The 21635-nt window shown below is 39.0% G+C and overlaps 1 long non-coding RNA gene across 1 annotated transcript in view; it reads left to right on the plus strand.

Annotated features, from left to right (window-relative positions):
- Nucleotides 1-340: 340 nt before the first annotated feature.
- LOC111774101 (uncharacterized) overlaps nucleotides 341-21635 on the plus strand; it is a 200721-nt gene continuing 179426 nt past the window's right edge. The window contains exons 1-2 of the long non-coding RNA XR_011440455.1: nucleotides 341-487; nucleotides 5634-5772. This is a non-coding gene — a long non-coding RNA (uncharacterized lncRNA). The remainder of the gene's footprint in view (nucleotides 488-5633; nucleotides 5773-21635) is intronic.

The following is a 21635-nucleotide window of genomic DNA, read 5'->3' on the forward strand; positions in this document are numbered from 1 at the left end:
GAATTGCTACTCAGAGTTTACAAAGTTGTGTTCATTCCTGCAGGAAAGAGAATACACTATCAAATAAAGACTTATTTACACTAGTCACTGCTCCTTCTCACCCATTACTTTAACTTTCAAGTTTATCCTCGAAAGCAGGGATGAAAAGGACCTAAGGAGGAATTATTATTTAGAAAATGTAATCCAATCTGAAGCTGTGAAAACATCAGTCTTGTTCCTATTGCGGGAAAAAATATCCATTTACTAGGAGATTAAAATAGTGGCTATTTGCATTTCTTCCAAATAGAATCTTAAAATCTGTGATGGAATAATACAAGCCACGTGAGGGACATGCCTGGCCAATCACAAGTATGTTGACAAAGATAAGCCAAGAGCCAGAAAACTAAGAGAGGAGAATTACCTCACCCTTAAGCCTGCCCACACTCTGACTGATGTGTTTGGCATCTCCTTTAGCGGACTGGGCCACCGCTGTGCTCTCTGGACTTTTGTGAGTATAGTACCTGTTGACTACAAGGTTGTTTTTGCTGTGGTTTTTTTTAGCATAATAATTTCCCGGGAGATGGGGGCTCTGCCTGATACCTAGCATCAGATCAGTAACAAAAAGGATATTTCTGAAATACATAACTGTTTTAAGAGTCTTCAATAACTGAAATGAAGGGAGGCAAAGACACAACAATTTTGGTGATGCATTTCATTCCCTCTAAGCCCATGAAAATTACTTAAATTAGCCAATCCTAAAATGTTTTCTCTGCCGTGCCTTGCCTTGTTATCCCAATAAAGGCTCAGGCCTAGGCTTTCCCCTCGCTCCTACTTCTGCCTCCTGACCTAAACCTGATGCTTCCTCCTCGGGCCTGCGTGGCATGGCTTGCTCCCTCCTCTGGAGAAACCTCAGTAATAAGTTCTTCTTTCAGTGATATTGACCTCTCCATGTCTTCACTAGTCATCTCTACAAATTAAAATCCTGTGCGTACAAATGAGATATCTGGGTGGTATGAATTCAGGTTAATTTTACTTTCGTCTTCATTCTTGCCTAGATTTTATGTGTGTGGGCATTTAAAAAAATATATAGCATCCTGGTTTTTTTTTTCTTTCCTCTTATGGTTTTGATCTCTTCCTTTATTTTAAATATTCTTCTTTTAAGGACTATCTGAGAGCATCTGGTATTTTGGGAAACCTTACTCCTGTTGCTCTTGAGTTTTCAGGCTCGCTCGTAGTAGATTGTTTTCTTGTCTGTTGATAACTCTGTGAGCTTGTCTTACCTGGACCTTATCTGAGGGGGTCTTATGTGGATTCCCAGAATTGTTTCCCCAAAGGAGTTTTTCATTCTAACCCAGTGGCGTCACTACCTACTATTTCTCAGTTGGAAGCATCCCTGACCGTGAAGTTGGTGCACCTTCAGTCGGAATGCAGTATGAAGGCAGGCTGCAGTTGCAAATTCTCTTAGGGATTTAAAATTTCCCATTTAGGGCACAAGTAGCAACATACAAACTTCCGTGGTCTTCCTGAGCTGGTGGTCAGTTATTTTTTTTGTTTTCTAGCCCACACTTTCCTCACCTCTTTCCTTGCCTTTAGGCTTACATTTTGCTTTTCATCTCTTTTATCTTCACCCAGATCTCTTCATCTTCCTCATTATCTGTTTCCCTGTCTTTAGGACCTTCCTGCCCTTGCCCTCCTCATGTGAGGGTCTAAATCCCACTCTCTACCTTGCCTGAGCCCAGGGACTCACCCGCCCCGTTCGTTTGGACATGAAATCTCAAGCTTCTCAGCTCCCGAGCACCGTGTGACGCTCCAGAGCCCATCCTCTCTGCCACAATAACTGTGGCGGCCTTAGCTCACAGACTGGCTGCTCTCTCTGGTTTTTAGCTTCATTTTTGTTTTTCTGGCTCCTGAAAATTCCCCTTACTTTCCTAAGAGCTCAACTTCGTATTTGAAAGAATGTCATATTTTATCAAGCTTTACTATGGGTTTTGCAATAGAAATTCTAAAAATTTTGTCCTGGAAATGAAAATCTTATATAAATAGGGGAAAAAAACAATAAGCTGTTTCATTTTGGAAAATAAAAATGATTTGTCCAACATCATATATTGGCAGAGGCAAGACTTTAGTATAGGTCTCTGGCTCCAAATCCTTTGAGTTTTTTCACTGTCTACTGACCTACAGTCTCTTAAAAAAGAACACAGTGAGGCCGAGAGGCAGTGAACAGCATATGAGAAGGCAAAGGCCTAGGTTCTTTTCAGTAAATTTACCACTGGCTTCATCTTGAGCAAGTTTTCTTACTCCTCAGATCCTTAGTTTCATTATTGCCCAAATGGGAAAAATATCTACTCTGCATATGGTCAATCTTGCCATAAAGATGTCCATAAACAAAAGACTAAAAGTTCTTATAAAATGTTGAGAAAGAAAAAAAAAAAGCTGGTCTTGTAAAAAGATGTGTTGTGGAAGTGGAGGTCATGGTACAGCTACATTAATCCTTAAATATTTTGTTTATAGCTAACCTTTTATCTTCCATTTTATCCTTCATCATCAAGATTTCCAATCTCCATATGGTCCTTTCCACCCTTGTCTTCATTGTAATCCTCTGATATCTTGAACACCTGTTTTCTTTCTATCAATTATTCAAACATTTGTTGAAACCCTGTCTGTGGATACAGAGAGGTCATAGACCGTGAGGGAAACAGGTGAGCAGACACAGTGACCCTGCAGTGAGATGAGAGTTAGGCAGAAGTGAGTGCAGGGGACTGGAGGAGCGCAAGGGAAGGAAACTCCTTACCGTCTCTCATCCGTAAAATAATATTTGTCCTGTGTGCTAGTCTTGCGGAATCTCCTCCCAGTTAGCTGAGTGGATGAGTCGGAAAAAAACTGACCTATTTTGATAGAGGCTGTTGTTTTGCTTTTCTTCAGAAAATAAGCTTTCTAGAGACAGTGCTCCAGCCTGAAGGAATGATACTGATGGTGCGGATTGAGGCAGCCCAGGCTGGCAGAGGGATTGTTTTGGAGCAAGCAGGCTTCTGGTGCATCCTTGGATCACATCATGTCAGTTAACTACGTTGACAGATGGCCCAAAGGACCCTGAATGGACGGCTAAAGCTGGGTTTCTCTTTAGGAGAACTATCTGACCAGCATTGATAAGATCTATGTCTTAGGAGAGGTGGCTTTATGTACCAGGTGGGGAAAGCTTTCTTCCATGAAATGCTATTCACATTTGTAACGTGTACCCTTAGAGTGGTCTTGTTGGAACAGTATCACATACCAGTAACAAGCGCAAAATCAATTTTGTTTTGACCTTTTTAAATGGCTTGAGATGCCTCTATCTTTTAGTTCTGAGGTTATCAAAGTTATAGGCTACAGTACATTTGTCCTACTGAGGAATCTCAAGGAACATAAACCAGGGGTTGGTGGAGAGAGTGGGGGGTGGTTGAAAGGGGGTGACTAATCCTAGAATAGGTTAAAAAAGCGAAACACCCAAAGTAGAAATATTAAAAATAGAGAAGCCTCCAGGACCAGATGGTCAGAACTGTGAACAAGCCTGGGGACAAAATTAAATCAACCCTCAGGGAAATATTTTGTCATCTTTTTGGAAGATTTGGCGGGCACTCAGAACTGCTGAAAATCTTCCTGTGCCCCTCCTCCATTTAACAGCTATCACAGCGAGAGTTAGCTACAATCTGACCTACTTTCCAGGAAACTTTTTTTGGTCAGAAAGAAAAGAGAAAAAAAACATGAAAAGATATGGAGGCAGTGGGGTGCAGTGATAAAAAGTTGGATTTGCTGTCAAGAAATCTGGACAACAGTCCTAACTGTCAATAATGAGATAAAAACTAACATCTATGGAGTATTAAGGGCACTACATACGTTACTTCATCTAGTGCGTACAAAATCCAGATGTGTGGGGCTCTTGTCCTCATCTTACTGAAGTAGATACACTGAAAGAATAAGGGAGGAAAACTTCTTTCTGCCTTCTTAGGTTCTATAGCTCTGGTCTAAGAAGTAAACTGTCATAAAATAGATTAACAGGATAAAAACACAAATTTATGTAATATTTTCACATGTATGTGGGAGTCTTCAGAAAGAAAATGAAGACTCAAGGAAGCTTATATACCTTTTTACATAAAAAATGATAAATTATGGGGCCATGACAAGATAAAGGGGCTTGGGCTAGGGACAGCAACTTGTGGGACAGTGACTAGGAAATAAATGAGGGAAACTAGTGGAAGATACGTTATTTAGTAGGTTCGTTGATACAAATCCATTCCGATGTTGACTCCCAGCCTCTGGTGATAAGAATGTTCTCCTCCTGGTCCAGGGAAGCGCCTTTCTCATGAGAAATTTTCTGACCTGCTTTTAGGTAGAATGACGGAGGTCACAGTGCCCTTCCTGCATCTGCTGTTTCTCAAGTGCCTTTGGCTCAAGATCATCAAGATGTCAAAGTAGCATATTTTGGGGTGGCGTGTTTTAAACCCATTTAGGGGTTAAGTAGCTTGCCTGCTATTCTGCAGCTATTAGGGAGAAGGGCCAAGACTTGAACCTGGGTCACGTTTGACTCCAAATAATATGCTTCTAAGCATATGCTGCACTGACTCATCTGCCTGACTAACCTGGGGAAAGTCACTTTCTCTCTCAGCCTTTTTTCATTTTTTAACTTTCAAATGATCCAGCTAGACTTGTCCTATTTGTTAATAAGTAAGTGCATAATTATTGGCTTGATATTCATCTCTCTCTCTCAGATTATAACGGCGATGAGGACAGCCATTTTGTTGGAATTGCCATATTTCCAGCATGAGGCACAGTGTCTGACACATGATACATGCCCACTAAATATTCACTGAATGAATGAAAGACCCACAGCAAATCTCTTTCTTTCATCTGTTAATCCCAAGATCCAACAGCAGCAACGTCAGATGAGTCTTTTTCCCACTCTCCCCTGCTTCTGGAGGGACTTGCCAGAGGGATGGGGACTTTCTTGTTTGGTTTCTCTGTGATCCTGCTCTTGGAGCCAATGCTAATTTCTGTGGGACAATTTCTGTCCCCGACACAGCAACAAACATTGTCATATATTAAAGTCTCTTTATACACTTCAAGAAGCAATGGCATCATCAATAATAAGAATTTAAAAAGCACTCTCTCTCTGCCAAGGCTTGTGCTAGTCATTGTGGTGTTAGATGTGACACCAACCTCCGCCTACTAGGGCCCTCGAAGTTGGTGGGGAGAGCAAGCAGGTGCAGACAAGGCAGTTGTTAAAAGTACTATGTGGGAACAAGTGCCAGATTATGCAATGCTGAAGCTAACACTGTGATGGTCCTGAGAAGGGGAGGCCAGCTGTGGCAGTCCTGAAGGCTTGGTGGAGAAGGAATAATGGAGGAGGGGGAGACTAGAGGAAGAGGGTTTGAATAAGTAAAGAGAGGGAGGAAGCACAGGCCCTAAAAAGCTTTCCTCCTTCTAGAGAAGAGAAGGTTGCACACCAATTCCTGGGCTGGCCCCAGATTCAGCAATAATGGCATCAACTCAACATTTATTGAGCAGTGACCATGTGCTGTGCACTGTGATTAGTTCTTTTATGTGTATTATGTATTGTATAATGCTCAACACAACCCAAGGAGGTAGTACTGGTTGTTATTATTGCTTTCATTTTACAGATAAGAAAACTAAGGCACAGACTGGTTAACAGCCTCCCCAAAGGACCACACTTAGTAAGTGGTGGAACCAACATTCAAACCTGAGAATCTGCATCACAAGATGTATTCAAGGGAGAAGAGACCTCGATACGGATTTGTGGTGAGGAGTTTCTCAGATTTCAGCATGGCCCTGCTCCAAGAGAAGCAGTGAGGACTCCCCTCACAGCTGAGCTTCTGTGTCTTTTTGAGTGTATTCTGTCTTGGGAAACACAGGGAAAGTGAAAATCATAAACCAGATGGGGTCCTAGTATGCAGATCGGAATTACAGAAAGCCCCAAACCTCAACTAGAATGGCTAAATTGAAGTGTGGTTTAGACATGCCTAGACTCATCAGGATAACCTTGGAAACTGTGAAGATTAGAAAGGGGATTGACAAATCCATTTCTTAGCAGCTCAAAAATAGCTAGTCACTAAGGTTACAAAATGAGGCTCACATTGCTACAACCTGTCTTGTCTCCCTAGGATGGGAGGTGTGTTTCTTGTAGGAACCAGAAAGCTGGACAAACGTGTTTTGGGGAGTCTAGTGCTTCTGGTGTGTTGATGCAAATAATCCATAACCAACCTATAAATGAAAATCCAGGTGAGTTTATTCTGAGCCAAAATGTGAGGACTAGCTTAGCCTGGGGCCTTCCTTCCTCAAGCAAAAAAGGGCACCAAAGAAGTGGGGTGTACAGAGTAGTTATAGACCCTCAAAGAGCATGTTTCACATATGATTGAAATGTCCCTTTTACAATAGTCACAAGTCTGCTCTGTTGGCACAGCGATTGATGGACACAGCAGGTAGGAGATCTGCTGTCTGGGTAGGCACAGCAGGGTGCAGAGTGGCAGGTCTGCTTTCTTGAGCTGGGTGGTCACAGGTGAGTGCAGTAATCAGTTCCTAGCCTAGGGAAAGATGCTTATCCTTAAGGAAATGTCAATGTGGGGGAAGTTGCACCTTTATCTTAAGGCCATTTGTTCTTGTCTTTAGGACACAGCAAACGCTTGAAGCAGATATACAATGCATGCTCAACGGCCATGTCAGTCCCTTTTGGAACAACAAAGACAGGCCGAATTAGCTTTACACCAAATGCCTTCCTCAGATACTCCAATATCCTATTGCTTGCCATTTATTTGTCAGGTGAGAAGTCAGCATCATTTGGGACAAGTTAGCACCTCCTCCCAGGGAAGTGGGCTGAACACAAGATTTATATGTGTCTCTGGAGTGAAGAGGAAAGTGATCTGGAAGGTCATGAAGCTGAGGAAAGAGCTGAAATGGCTCAATCTACATCCTAGTTTTGTATCGCTGCTTGTAGATGGCTGGAGAATGGCTATGCCTGGGCTTGTCTTGGCAGTGACCTTGCTAATTGCTTTCCTTCCTGATGGCTTTCCGGTAACTATATTGTGAAGCCATTGCAGTTGATGACTTCTCTCTGTTTTTCAAATGGACTCTGAATTAGCGTGCTTTAAGGTAATAGAAACCTTTTCACATGTGCATGTCTTGTCCTTTTTATAAGTTTCTGGATGGTAGGTACCTTAATTGGCTCTTAAATTCATGGTGGAACTCATGATTTCCAGAGTCTCTTCCAGTGCTGACATTCTGAGATTTGTTTGCTTTTATCCAGACTTTTAGAGGGTGACTGAGATTGGAGTGAGAGTGGGGAAAGCTAGGAAATGTGTTCTGACATAGCAGCTATTGATAGTAAATTCTCTTCCATTGGTTATTCATATTATGGATGAATGATAGGAAACTGAGGTTTGCTTTTTTACTATCTTGAGTGATGTGGGGTCGGTGAGCCAAGGAGTCGAAAGAAAGATTTCTTGGACTCTCAAGGTCTGGCAGTAGTGCTCTTTTATTCAGAGAATAGTATGTAATAGCATGGGGACAGGACCCATTGGCAGTAAAGAGCTGCTGCATGGAGACAGGACCCATGGGCAGTCAGAGCTGCTGCTGCTGCTGCTGCTGCTGCTGCAGACATGAAGACAGGACCGATGGGCAGTCAGAGCTGCTGCGTGGGGACAGGACCCACAGGCAGGAGGAGCTGCTGCTGCAAACATGGGTGGAGAGTAGGGCTAAATTTAAGGCATAGGTGTGTGAGTTATCTCTTTACAAGACAAAGGAAAGAATATGTAAAAAGAGTTGTTAAAATGGTATCAGTGCTGGTGGGGTCTGGTTACTGGGTGGTCTTATAACTTTTAGATAAGAATCAAACCGGTTTAAGTAAATGGCAGAAGCCACCGCTTAAATATTATCTTCAGCTAAAGACAAAGGAGGATGTTGGTGGGGGGCGGGTCAGTTTCATGAGGTTACCAGACAGTAAACAACTTAAGTCCTTGCCTTCTCCATTAAGAGTTTCCAGAGATAAGGCCATCCCCCCTTCCTCCTGGTGCAGAGAGGGAGACACTCCCCACAGATGGAGACTTCCTTCACAAATGCAAATGTCTCTCATCAAAGGGGAAGGAAATTCCACTCCTCAGAGCTTCCTTCTCATCTGCAGTTTTTAAAAGTAACCAGCCTAAAATAATCCTCATCATTGAGGATTCAAACTTGTATCTCTTTTTCAAATTTTATGTTGAGTTTGCTGGCTAGCAAATCTCAGGACAGTTTGGGTAGAATTGATTTATTTTTCTTTATGAATTTTTCTTCCACGCAGAAAACCCAATTCTGAAACATTAGTTAACAAAGAAAATGTCTTTACTTGTCAACATATGAATTTAAAACCCTGCTGTTTTAATGTTTTCCAGACAAGATCAATATCTAGAGTCACTTTCTTCTTGAGCAAAGAAAACATCTCACTCTCCTAGTCAGGAAAGGGCTGCTCACTGAAGGCAGGGCTGAGACTCAGAGCTGCAGGGAGTTGGGGAGGAGGGCAGAACTCATAAAGACACGAGTGACAAGACTGACTTATTTACATTGCATGGATTACATTACGTTGCATGGTACTCAGGTCCGATGATCTTGTCCTTGCTTTGAACTGTCCTCATTGCTGCCAAAAGTGTAATAAAGGAGATGCATTTCTTCAAACTTCCTGTTCATAGAGTTTGATTTTTTGTTAACATACTATGTTTTTTTGTGTGTGTCTGTTCTTTCTAGGAGTCTTTCCCCATAGCCGTCTTGATCCAGCTAATAAAAGGGTATTTTGTCTGATGATGATCTTCTGTATTAAGAATTTTTGTGGAAAACTGAGGGCCTTTTAGGGAAAACTTCATGATTTTCCTGCTCTAAGTTCATTCCTTTGTATTGTTCAGTTGTATTCAGTGGTATGTACTACAGCTTCTTTTTAATCATTCACTGATTGAAGGACACCTGTGTAGTTCTTAATTTGGAGTTATTATGAATAAGGCTGCTATGAACATTTGTGGACAAGTTTTTGGGTGAAACTAAGTTTTCATTTCTTTTGGATAAATGTCTAAGAATGCAATTTCTGGGTTGTATGGTAACTGCATCTTTAGTGTTAGAATAGACTGCCAAACTGTTTTCCAGAGTGGTTGTGCTATTTTATATTTCCACTAGCAATGATGGATTTCTCCATGTCTTTGCCAGCATTTGGTGTTGTTACCATTTTTTTTTTTTTTACTTTAACCATTTTGTATGCATGTAGAGATATCACATTGTAGTTTTAATTTGCATTTCCTTAAGGGCTGATGATATTGAACACCTTTTCATATGCTTATTTGCCATCTATATATCCTCTTTGGTTAAATGTCCATTTATTTCTTTTGTTAATTGACCTTTTGAATATGTTCTTTTGTAAAGTTTATTTTTTTTGGCCTATTTTTTCTATTGGGTTTTCAGTACTTTTTTTTTTCTTTTTGGTTCATAGGGCTTCTTAATATATTCTGAATTTAAGCCTTTTTTCAGATACATGTTTGGAGATATCCTCTCCCAAGTGAATTACATTTTCACTCTCAAGGGGATCTTATGATGAATGGGATATCTCAATTTCAATGTCTGATTTATCAAAATTTTCTTTCTAATTAGCACTATTTTGGGGGTCCTCTTTAAGAAATCTCTGACTACCTGAAGATCATGAAAATGCTTCCTAAATTTTTTATTGTCACTTTTCTATTCTCTTGAAGATTATGTCTCTGACTGGTGCTATTGCTTCCTTAAATAGCTTGAAGAATACACCAGAGAAGCCATCTGAGCCTGAGGTTTTCTTTGTGGATAGGTTTTAAGTAAAGGGAGAAATTTTAAAAATAGTTATAAAACTATTAAGATTTTTTAATTTCTTTTTCTGATAGCTTTGATGACTTCTGTTTTGAAAAATTTCAATTTTATGTAAATTTTGCCAAATTTTTGGTGTAAAGTTGTTCATAATAATTTTCATTATTTTTTCAATATCTGAAAGATCTGAAGTGATGTACCTTTTTCAGATCTGTTAATGGTAACTTACGTTTTCTCTTTTTTTTGATCAGAATTGATAGTTTATTAATTTTATTCATCTTATAAGGAAACATTTGGGTCTGTTGTTTTCTTCTGTTGTATCTTTGTATTCTAGTTCATTAATTTTTCTTATCTTTATTATTCCCTTTTACATTGCATACATTTTATTTACTGTTCTTTTTTAGATTAGTGTGGTGATGCTTGAATGATTGATTTTCTGCCTTTTTTAATAATATAAACATAGAAAGTTATTAATTTCTCTCAGAGTGATACTGGACCTGATATCAGTTCCCCTACATTAAAACCAGCATATATAGGGTTAAAATCAAAGCACTCATCTCCTTTCCCTGCTTATCCCTTTGCTTCCTGGCACCAGAATCCACCATCATCCATGGAGACAGATAACCACACACACCCACCTGCAGATTCCCTTATCTTGCCATCCTCCTTCTGTGAGCAGCCTCACAAGGCCAAATGCAGGCTGGTGGAAAAACATGAACTAGCAAGGCCACAGGCTCCTCCCCTCCCTACAAGCAGCCACATTCCTTGCAACTTTTAAAACCCCTGGCCTCCCATCTTTTGGGGAGACAAGACAAATTTGAGGGCTCACTCTCATCTCCCAGCTGACATCACCCAAAATAAAAACACTTTCCTTTCCATAAGCCTGGTGTTCCAGTTTTTATTTGGCCCTTCTTGTATGGCAGGTAAAGAACCGATGTTTGTAGCCGGTAACAATAACACTCTTTATGTTCCATAAGTATTTATATTTTATATGTTGTATCTTCATCATCGTTCAGTTCAAAGTGTTTTCTGTTTTCTTTTTTGATTTCTTCCTTGAGTCATAATTCATATCTAAGTATATTGTTTAATTTCCATTCAATCGGATTTTTTTCTGAGTATCTTTTTGTTGTTGAATCTAGTTTAATTCCATGTGGCCAGAAAATATGTTCTGAATGATAATCAATTTTTTGAAATGTGTTGAGGCTTTCTTAATGGCAAAATAATACTCTTTGTATAAAGTTAAAACAGCCAGAATTTAAAAAATATGTTTTATGAGTACATGGAGATGCAACAAAGCTATTGTGAGGGAAGAGAGGACTATGTAAAGAATGGACCATATAATTGTGATTATATTCTAGCTGTATAGGTAGAAGCAGATTTTTGTAACATTCCTAACTTTCATTTTGAATTGTGGATTCATGGTGCTTATTATATATTTAATCTAACCAATCACTATGTTTATATAAGTTGAAGTTTTTACTATTAAGAGCTATTCAAACATACAGAAAAAGGCTGAAAATGATATAACATAACTCCCCCCACCACACAAGATTAAATTATGTTAACATTTTGCTTTGTTTCAGATCAGATCTTTCTCTATCTGCCTTTTAAAGAAATAATATATTATAGGTACCGCTACAGACTTTTACAGTATTCTTTTCTTCTCTCTACTGCACTGGACAGAACTACTACCCCAAAATGGTGTCTCCTTTCCGTGAAAGTTTGTATATTTTCACTATATTTGCATATATTGATAAATTATAACTTTTATTGTTTTATTGTGTTTTGATTTCAAAAGAATAGTTTTATATTTTGAAACTTGTTGTAGAGGATTTATTTTGTTTCAACTGCTAGTATGGTAATCCCTTATTGTAAAAAAATCACAGTTTATTCATTCCTCAAAATTTTCCATTGTTTATGAATAGTAAATATTCTTTTCCTATGTCTTTTTGGGTATATATGTACATGTCTGAGCTATGCATCTACTAGTGGAATTCTAATAGAAATTGTAAGATTGCTCTTCAAAATTATTTTAATAAGTATACAGTTATCAGCAATGCATAATTAACTAACATTTCTTATGTCTTTGCCAACACTTAGTGCTCATTTAAAAAAATTTACATTTCCTTGAAATCCAGATAAATAGAACACTTTTTCAAATGTCTTTTTTTCTGCAAATTTTTTTTTCCTGCAATTGCACGTCTACATTTTCTGCCTTATTTCTGAGTCTGTTTGTCTTTTTATTATTTATTTGGAGTGGTATATAAATACACACACATGTTATATAATCTGTATATGAATCCTTTGTAGGTTTTATGTATTATAAATGTATTCTACTAGGTTATGTCTTATATTTATACTTTATTGATGATGTCTTGTCACTTAAAAGTTTTAACTGTAACATACATAGATTTTTCACTTTATATTTTGTCCTTTTATTGTCTTACTTAATAAATCCTTCCATACCTACATGTCATGAACATATTTTTCTGTATTTTCTTCTAAAAAAATTTATTTTTTCATACTAAGCTTTTAAATCTGCTTGGAATTTATTTTTCATGTCATATGAGGGAAGACTATGCTTTTTTTCCTTCTCCTTCTTCTTTTTTTCCCTTAAGGTTAGCCCTGAGCTAACATATGTTGCCAATCTTCCTTTTTTTTTAAATTCCCCAAAGCCCTAGTGTGTAGCTGTATATCCTAGTTGTAGGTCCTTCTGGTTCTATGTGGGAAGCTGCCACAGTGTGGCTTGATGAGCAGTGTGCAGATCTGCACCCAGGATCCAAACTGGTGTACCCTGGGCCACCGAAGCAGAGCATGTGAAGTTAACCAGTATACCATGGGCTGGCCCCCTCCTTCTTATTGATAAACAGTTGTCTGGTCACCATTTATATGAACAGTCTATCATTTCCTTGCTGTGTTGTAAGGTTAGCTCTGTAATATACCACATTTTCATGTACACCGATGTCTGTTTCTTAGATGGTTCCAGTGGTCTAGTTATCTTTACATGCAAAGAATACAAGCCTATAAAATCATTATAGTTTTATAGCAATTTGCACAAGCCTGAAAAGTCCTGTATTTCTCTGCCCCTTCAAATTTATCTTGGCCCTTTTCTTTTCCAAAAAAATTTAGGATCAACCTGTGAAGGATTTTCTCGGAAAAAAGATAAGTTTGAGGGAGAATTACCTTCTTAATAGTACAGAGTCTTCTCATCCATGAACATGATATGTTTTTCCATTTATTTATGTTGGCTTTGATGTTTTTTAATAAAGTTTTATAATTTTGTTCATAAAGGTATTATATAGCTCTTGTTAGAATTCCTTCTGGTTACCATATTGTTTTTATTTCTATTGTAAATGAAGGCATTAAAAAGAAAAACAGTAATTGTTATTGCTTTAAAGAAATGCTATTGATGTTTTTTCTTAATCTGTTGTTCATGAGCTCTCAGTTCTGTTCTATTGATTTATTTGTCTATTCTTTCATCAATACCACACTGCAGCTTTATAGTATACCATAGCCTCAAAGTATAGCTTTGAAGTCTGATAGTGTCAATCCTCCAACTTTATTTTTCACCTTCAATGTTGAATTGGTTATTCTGGGTCTTTTGCTTCTCTATATAAACTTTAGAATCAGTGTGTCAATATCTGGAAAATAACTTGCTTGGACTTTGATTGGAAGTGCACTGAATCTATATATCAAGTTGGGAAGAGCTGACATTTTGGCAATATTGAATATTCCTATCCATAAACATGAAATATCTCTCCACTTATTTAGTTCTTCTTTGATTTCTTTCATCAGAGTTTTGGAGTTTTCCCTATGTAGATCTTGTACGTATTTTGTCAGATTTATACCTAAGTATTCCATTTTTGGGGGTGCTAATGTAAATGGTAATGCATTTTTAACTTCAAATTCTGCTTGTTCATTGCTGGTATATCGGAAAGCAGTTAACTTCTGTTTATTAATCCTGTATCCTGCAACCTTGCTATAATTGCTTACTAGTTCCAGTGTGTTTTGTTGATTCTTTCAGATTTTCAATATAAGCCATTATGTCACCTGCAATCCAAGACAGTTTTATTTTTTCCTTCCCAATATGTATATCTTTTATCTCCTTTTCTTGTCGTATTACATTAGCTAGAACTTCCAGTACAATATTGAAAAGAAGTGATGAGAGGTGACCTTCTTGCCTGCTGCTGATCTTAGTGGGACGGCTTCTAGTTTCTTACCATTAAGTAAGATGTCAGCTGTAGATTTTTTGTAGATGTTCTTTATCAAGTTGAGGAAGTTTGCTAAGAATTTCATCATAAATGAATGTTAGATTTTGTTCAATGCTTTTTCTACATCTATTGATATGATCATGGGATTTTTCTTCTTCAGCTTGTTGATGTGATAGATTACATTGAATTTTTTTCTTTTTTTTTAGGAAGATTAGCTCTGAGCTAACATCTGCTGCCAATCCTCCTCTTTTTGCTGAGGAAGACTGGCCCTGTGCTCACATCCATGCCCATCTTCTTCTACTTTATATTTGGGACACCTACCACAGCATGGCTTGCTAAGCAGTACCATGTCTGCACCCGGGGTCTGAACCAGTGAACCCCAGGCCGCCGAAGCAGAATGTGTGCACTTAACCACTATGCCACCAGGCTGGCCCCTATTTGATTTTTGAATGTTGAACCAGCTTTGCATACCTGGCATAAATCCCACTTGGTTGTGGTATGTAATTCTTTTTCATACATTATTTTATTTTATTTGCTAAAATTTTGTTGAGGATTTTTGCGTCTATGTTAAGGAGACGTATTGGATAGACAGATTGGTCTGTAGTTTTCTTTTCTTGCAATGATCTTTGTCTGTTTTGATATTAAGGTAAAGTTGGCCTCATAGAATGAGTTAGGAACTATTCTTTCTGCTTCTATCTTTTGGAAGAGATTGTACTGAATTGGTATAATATCTTTCTTAAATGTTTGGTAGAATTCAGCAGTGAACTCATCTGGCCCTTCCACATGCCTTTTGAAAAATCTGCTTTCTGTCCCTGCAATGCACTTCCTCATCTATTATACCTAGAAAACAATGACTTACCTTGTTTTAAAATTTTTTCTGAGAAGAATTTACCATATTTCTCTTTCTCTCCCCAAAGCCTCAGATGCTGGGTCTGTGTTCCTTTCTCTGCCGCCTTTCACTTTGCCTCCTGAGGTCTTTCTTTCTATAAGCCTACCCACTAGACAAGGCACAATTTCCAACTCCTTCCTTTCCTCTACCTTTGAAGACATGCCCACAGGTCCTTTTTAGTGGAAGAGACTTTATTGCTTAACACTGTGGACCAAGAATTGGGCAGCAAAAATAATGAAATGTGAGATGAATATTTTATGGTTCTTCGAATAATAATCTCTGGCCTATGCTTCTTGCTTTTCTTTTGAGTTCTTAAATTTGTAAAACAAGATAGACTAGGTTTGGGTGTGGTAATAGGTAACCCTCAAATATCAGTGGCTTATCATAATAGAGTTTATATTTTCCTCAAGCTACATGTCCATCGTGGTCACTCAGGGATCCAGACTAATGAAGCAGCAACCATTCTCAACACTACTGACTGGTGCTGGAGGAAAAAAGAACTTGGGGTGTGGTCGGGATCTTACCCTTGCCCTCAAGTGATACGTATCTTCCTCTCAAAACTTATTTGCTAAACCTAGTCACACGGCCCCACAAAATAACAAGGGGATCAGGATATAGTGAAAAATTGGAAATATTTAGGGAAACAGCATTACTGCCTACCAGTGAAGAAAATCCTCTTTCTATTTCTTAGGGAGGGACCCACAACTCTCAGCACTCCAACTCTTCTCCAAATTTAGGGGAAAAGCAGGCCAACATCCTCCTTCTCTTCACAGTATGAAACAAGCTTGCTGAGAATAGCTGGGTAAAACTATACATGTCTTCATGTTTTATAAAGGCAATTTTCACCTCTAAGAACATTAGAGTGAGAGATATATATTTCAGGGATCTCTGATTCACACAGAAATCGTTCCTTTTATGCATTTGGATTCTAGTCTTAGCTCTAACTGGCTCTGTAATCTAGAATTAATAATAATAATAATTAATAGTTATAAGAATGATGAAAGCTGACAATAATTTGGTGATTACTACATTTCAAACATGTTCTAAGAAGTCTATTTATATGCATTAATTCACGTAATTCTCACGACAACCCTCTGAAGTAATTTTAGTAGCCCCATTTTACAGATGAGGAAAATAAAGTGCCAGAGAGTTAGGAACCTAGCCCAAAACCCTACAGCTGTAAGCCAAGGAGTTGGGTTTCTGTGTTGAGCAATCTGACTCAACAACTAAGGTAGTGTAGCTTTCTGTCCTCTAGTTTTTTTTACCATGCTACTCGATATGCTCATTTTATTTTATTTTGATGTTGTGACAACCTCCTTTGTCTACACTAGGACTCTTCGTATATACCAGAGTGCAAACAATGGACATCTGAGTCAGTGACAAGCTTTACTGATTTTTACCTCTTTGCTCTCATAATAGATTTGAGATACGTTATCTCTTAGTCTATTTTTAGGTGTTTTGAACTATTTGATAGTCTTAGCTACACTGAACTAATGCCATGATAAAATGTCATGGGCCATGACACTGACTCTCTCCTAATATCCTAAAATACATCATCTGCTTCATTTTCCTTTGTGTCAGTCACGGTCCAGTCAGAGAAAAAGACCCCTTTAGACATTTCCTACAGAGGGACTTTAGTGAAAGGCAGTGGTTAGATGTGGAGAGGGGAAGAATCAAATAGGAAATGGTGAGGCAATCAGAGAGGAGCAATAGCAGAAAGCCACTACTGCCCTTAGGGCTGGAAAGACAATGAGAGCAAATTTGTTCCAGAGTCCAGAAGACAGGACCATTCAGTGAGAGTTAGACCATAATTAAGGGCTCCTGAGGAACTGGGACCACAGAAGGAGGGGTTGGCTGTGTATGGGGGAAAAGCAGCCTTCTGCTAAAGATGCTACCCAAGGCAGACAAGAAAGGGAAAAATATCCTGGCTTCTCCTCATCTCCTCTCCCCAGTAGTCTACCGGTTTCTACCCTTGGCCAAAATTTTCCAGATGTCAAATGACAAGGAAACTTAAGATATGTAGTTCCTTGCAATACAGAGGAGACCGGGGCGGGCAGATAAAGGATTTGAGAACAAGTAAGCAAATGATTGGCACACTGACAATCTCTGTAATTCTCTCTGAAAGAAATGGATAAATTTTGTATAGCTCAGGCAGTGCCATGAAAAAGTCATTTCTCTCTTAAATAAATGTTATGTGATAGAATCCGCTTGAATGAATTTTTCACTTTTAAAGTGAATGACTTGATATCATATAGACACAGTCATACTTGATAAGTTTTACTAATTATTAAGGGAGTGTAATTCCATATAGCAGATGAAAGCTAATCCATTTATAGCCTATCATATATAAGTACACATTCCTTTCCACGTTCCACCCCCTTCCTGTTCTAGTTGCCTGAAATTGCAATATTTTATCTCAAGATTACTCACTCAATGTGTTCTCCAGTGAAGGCCTTGCAATAACAGTTTTCAGTCAATGTGTGGGATTATGATCCTTAAGGGCAGAGTGGAGATCTATGACTCTACTCTGACTATGTGACATAAGTTCACCTTGTTACAAAAGGAGAACAAAATCTACTAAACAAGTTACGGTGAGTCATATAGAACAACACTTCCCATACTGTGTTTCATATACAAATCATGTCAGATGCTCTGAGGAAAAAACCAAAACGTAGTGAGGTAAACTGAATAAAAGCTCATAATTTATCGCCCTTTAGGAAAGTCACAATGTCTAATAAGGGGTTGGTGACAAAAAAAACAGTTGTTTAATCAAGCATCCCCAAATTAATGTACTTTAAAAGAAGAGTCAGACTCCTGCTGTCATCTAAGTGAGAGGTGGATGGCTGAACTAGGGTTGTGATCACAGGCATGATATGACAGAGGGATGTGACAATGCGGACATTGAATTGATGAGGGTTGCCTTAAAATTGGACTGGGAGTGGTGTTAAGTTGAAGAGAGAAATCAAGAGTAGCCAACATTTTCAATGATCAAAAAGTTAGTTGTGTCAATGACACACATGGCCATATATAAGGAAGTTTGTTGAAGCATCATTTATAGCAGTAAAAACCTGAAAACAAAGAAGTTCTCATATATGGTAATAATTGAATAATATATATTCAATATAATATTCCATGTACTAATACATAATATATTGAATATCCTGAAATATATGTATATATATACACCCACACATAATATAAGATTATTACACACCTCATAACAAGACTGAGTAACCTCTATACCAATAGCCTTGGAAGAATTTATATCATGTTCAGGGACAAAAATAAGTATGTAGAATATGATCAAATTTTAGTAAAAAAAAGATAAAATATGAGATGGTAAAAATTATATTCATCATGATAGACTTCATTGCTCTAACAACCCACCCCAAAATATCAGCAGCTTAACCCAGTAAAAGTGTTTTTCTTGCTCTTGTCATAGTCCAATGTGGGTCAGCAGGAGTTCTTTTTCCTCTCCATGCAGCTGGCAGATGGGGAAAGAAGACAAAGGCGGCCTGTGGAATGTGGTTTGCTTCTCTTTATGAGTCAGGCCTGGTGCACATTACTTCTACTCACATTCCTTTGGTCACATCCAGCTGCAAGGGAGGCTGGAAAGTGAAATCCAGGTACATGCCCAGGAAGGAGAGGGGAACACAGATGGTGGTACATATTAGCAATCTCCTCTTCAGAGAGTTGTCATTAATAACGTGGCCATGGTAGGGATTTGAGATTTAAGAGATGCTGAAGTCAGGCTGAGATATTGAGTAAGGAGATGGGAAGATAGAATGGATTTAACTTTGGCAATAGTCTGGGGTGCTGATAAGATCCCCTGGAGAGACCCAGTGGGCAGTGGGAAATGCAAATAGATCATGGAAAAGAAGCGGGAACTGGAACATTGCGTTATTTGCCTTGGATAAAACACATGCAAACTGAAGAGGCTGCCACGGACTGAGGAGAGAATATCTATTGACTTCTATAAAAGGAAGTATGAGAGGAAAGTTGAGGAAGCACAGGCAAACTAGTCAGAGAAGTAGGAAGAGAACCAGGGCATACAGTGCCTTGGAGGCTGAGCTTGATAAACTCTTTCTGGTTCTGAGCAACAGTGCATCAGGTGATGTGTTTCTGTAAAGAATCTGGGACCAAGTGATAGCTGAAGAACTCATCTCAGCAAGTTAGAGGAAGACCTTAGGAAGAAGTAGGATAGTTCTTAAGATGGAATGTGCCTCTAGGAGCTCATTTTCTCTTGCCTCAGTATCTCTCTCTCCAAGTCTCCCTTTCCTGTTTTAATTTACTACTCCACTGAATGACTGACTCTTTTTCTACGTTTAACTCACATTCGTCTCTTCTAAGAGAGGAGTAGATTGGTTTGGGTAATTGTTATACAGTATAAAGAGCTCTTAAGGGCAAAAGTCTAGGACTGGGCCTCCTCAAGAGTTGTTGGCAGAACTTCTGGTACAAACGTGGTAGGTTAGCTCTGAATCTACTCCTTTCTTTTCCAGGGAAAGAAACAGAGCAAGGCGAATTAAATAGCACACATACAAACTTCATTTTCAGTGAAACCAGGAGACACATAAAATATGGAAACTCCAAATATTGTGAAATGGTATCCAGAAGTGTCTGCGGGCCAGAGCTATGTGGAAAACAGTGTTGGGAGTGGTGGAGAGTTGAGTAAGAAGTGCTCAGGTGCTTGCTGCACTGAGTGACAGCAAATTTCAGGAAGGACTTGCACAATACCATCCCTTAGGAGAGAAACCAGACCTGACAGTATAGGAGCTGAAACTGAAGCTCCCACTGCTATGAGAAGAGCTAAGCTCAAGGAGAACTAGAGTCAGACAGTTGTCACCTGTACAGGGACAGGTGAAGAGCGAAGGGGCAGAAAGTACCACAGAGGAGACTATTAGACTTCAGATTATACAGGCTCCAGATGAATAGTTTGGGAAGAACACAGGAAATAATTGTTTCGCAAGTCCTTCTTAAGGAACCTACTAAAAGAAAAAAAAAAGAGATGACTGGAAAAATTTTGGCAAAATACTGGTGGTGAGCCCTTTATATATATAACGTTAGAATTAAGGGGAAAAAAATTTGAAATGAGGAGGTGAATGATATAATAACTTTGTTGACTGCTTCATCCCTGCTCCAAGTAGATCAGCTACATGTGTGTCAGTTATAATTATTGGTCCAGAAAGACAAAAAGATTTAATGTGGAAAACAAGCTTCAACACTGTGAAGCAAGGTCATCATAAGTGACTCTCATACACTAATATTCTAGGGACCTGTGTTTGTTTTGCAGGCCATGTGACCTCATCATCTTAATTGGACTTGTGGTAACTTGTGCTTGTCCTTCCAGAGATGGCTGAAGGTAGGTAGGAGCTAGTGTGTGACCTAAAGTCCTAGCAAGATCTGCACCAAAGCATGGTTCATGGGGATCGCTTGGTTCTTGACTCGGCTTGGGAGCCAAACATTTGGTCTTTACATCCCTGCAGACTGTCCTTCCGTTGTTCAATCTCTGGTGAGTTTTGGTCAACCGAGTACAATTATTTCTAAGGCTGATAAACGTCTGCTCGTCCCTTCTCTTTCCCTCTCAGCCCTGCAGCTCCTTAATTGTTCCTTCATGTTCCCTGCATCCCGGAGCCCTTGCTGAGCACAGCTTTATGAAGCTTTGAGGGCAGTGATGGTGCGGGTTGCTTGAAAGGCCAGTATCCTCCCAAGGAAATCTTGCACTGCTATGTTTCCTGCTGCTGATTCGTTATGAGCTTATTTTAATTAAGGCTCACAGCAAGTACTGATTAGGCTTTACAGAATTCGATGTGGCAAACAAAAGGGAAAAGAGAAATGGTGAGTTAGTTTCTTTTCCAATAGCACCAAAACAAACTGGTCAGCTTAGTCAAATCAGTCTGATTTTATTTCCATGAAATGATTTCATCAGTTTGTTTGCTTGGCTCAGGCTGGTTGACTGTCTAATAACTGTCACATGCATGGGAATGGAAGAACTAGTTGGCCTGTTTGCACTGCTATGAAATGATATTGGCTCATAGCTCAGGTTGGCTGAAGTTCATGTTTAGAGTTATGAGCGATGGGGGCTGTCTTATCAGTGTGATTTACAGAATGAAGAACAATTTACCTTGCCCACAAAGGACCCTTCTGTGTTTCATGAAACCCCAACATTGCTTGTCCCTACATTCTTGGGCCCTGAAGATTGATGTATAAATATGAATGATATGCAAATACAAATGCCCTGTGGGAGGAATAACACATAAAATCTCTATGATGCAATCATACCGCAGCTCAGATTCATGTGTAAATGGCCTTCCTGGAACCTACCAGGGGCCGAGTAAATAAATGGAGCAGAAGGAAGATTTTAATGGGTAAAAGGGAGGCAAGAAAGTACAGAGGGCATGGGGGCTACCTGAATAAGGTGCTGATGTGGTGAGCATCGGAGCCTTGGGACTTGGCCTGGAAAGAGTCCCTATAAGGGAGCTTGGGGCCAGGGATGAAGCTGGTTTATTGTATAATCCTGCACAGAGCCAGACTCGCTGCTGACAAAAATGGAAATTTCACGTGCACTGTGCTGGCCTCCTTTCCTAGCTTTATCATGAAAGGCCTCTTATATTTGGGCTAAGAGGTGAAAATAAGGAGGACAAAAGGGCAAAGAAGGGCCAGTTATTTAGGGTAGTCAGAGAAAGAACATATGAAACCTCTTGGCTAAAATTGGACAGAAA

The sequence above is a fragment of the Equus caballus genome, chromosome 7, assembly GCF_041296265.1.
Source record: "Equus caballus isolate H_3958 breed thoroughbred chromosome 7, TB-T2T, whole genome shotgun sequence".
NCBI classification, from domain to species: Eukaryota; Metazoa; Chordata; class Mammalia; order Perissodactyla; family Equidae; genus Equus; species Equus caballus.